Raw genomic sequence first — 1,246 nt, 5'->3', positions numbered from 1 at the left:
TTGCTGTGGGGATTGGTTCAATTATTTCAAGGATGTTTTGTTGTATGTAACATTAGTATTTGGATTAATAATATAAACAGTAAAACTAAATTGTACATACATTTACTTAAGTTGATTGTTGTATAGCTGTAGGATATTTGCCAAATATAAGTAGCAGGAACTATGCATGTTATGTTATGGTGGTCTTTTCTCATGCATAGTGGCTTATTGAGTTGGCATAGTTGAATGTTAAGAGATTTAGCGACAGTGATGGTCAACTATTTAGCTATATATGATATGGAGAGAAGTCAATAATGGAATAACATGCGGTAGTTTAGTCACATGTTGTCAATGGGCAAATATTTAGACAAATATATACAGAAACTTCTCATATTACATTTACACAAGATGGCAATGGGGGGCGTGCAACACACACTTACATGCACATCTAATCGTGTTTATTATCCTCCCAGCTCCGCCGATCCTCTCCTTCTGTTTGGTTATCCCGAAAACTAGGTTCACTTGGTGTCCTCCCACCATAAGTTGAGGAGGATATCCAGTGCTCACAACACTAAGGTGCTCCCATGTCTAAAAGTCCATTTAAACGTTCAAAAGTTTCTGATTTTTTAATGTTCCCAAGACACAAGTCCATGAACTCTGAAAAGTTCATATTCAAACTCGAAATGCACACTGAGAACAAAACAGACAAATTCAGCATGAATAGTGTCACAAAAAGACAATAGCAAAAATGACATTATTTACATCAATTTTTTTTCTCTTTTTTGTTTCTCGGTGTGTATTTCAGGTTTGGGTATGTTTTTTTAGAGGTCATAGCCACATGTCTTGTGAACATTCACAGAAAAATTCAAATCTTTTTGAAATGTTTAAAATTAACTTTTTAGGCATGGAAGCTCTGTATATTTTTCCCATAAGTTGATGCTTTGGGCACCAACAACTTGCATTTACGCCATCCATTTCCTACTGTCCATGCATAAGGGTCAGGTCTAGGGTTCCTAGGCAAGAAGTAAGAGAGGTACCGAGTAAAAGCCAGGCGCTTTTCGGCGGCACTACCGATCATGCCCGCGGGATTCACATCAGTCCGAGGGGTGCTTTCATGGTTCTACTTCCATCCCCTTATCCATGCTCGGGGGAAACATGTCCATTGCTAGACTCAGTGACACCGCTTTGCATCGTTACCCTATTAGGGGCGTCAACAGAGAGCTTAGATCTCATGGTGTGGAGACATGTTTGGGCAAGATTGGATCCC

At 39.1% G+C, this 1,246-nt stretch overlaps 1 protein-coding gene across 1 annotated transcript in view; it reads right to left on the bottom strand.

Annotated features, from left to right (window-relative positions):
• LOC123089922 (senescence-specific cysteine protease SAG39-like) overlaps nucleotides 1-1,246 on the bottom strand; it is a 2,974-nt gene that overhangs the window by 799 nt on the left and 929 nt on the right. The window lies entirely within an intron of this gene.

This window comes from Triticum aestivum, chromosome 4B (assembly GCF_018294505.1).
Source record: "Triticum aestivum cultivar Chinese Spring chromosome 4B, IWGSC CS RefSeq v2.1, whole genome shotgun sequence".
Classification (NCBI taxonomy): Eukaryota; Viridiplantae; Streptophyta; class Magnoliopsida; order Poales; family Poaceae; genus Triticum; species Triticum aestivum.
Note: the sequence above shows the minus strand (reverse complement) of the source record. Positions and strands in the feature narration are given on the sequence as shown.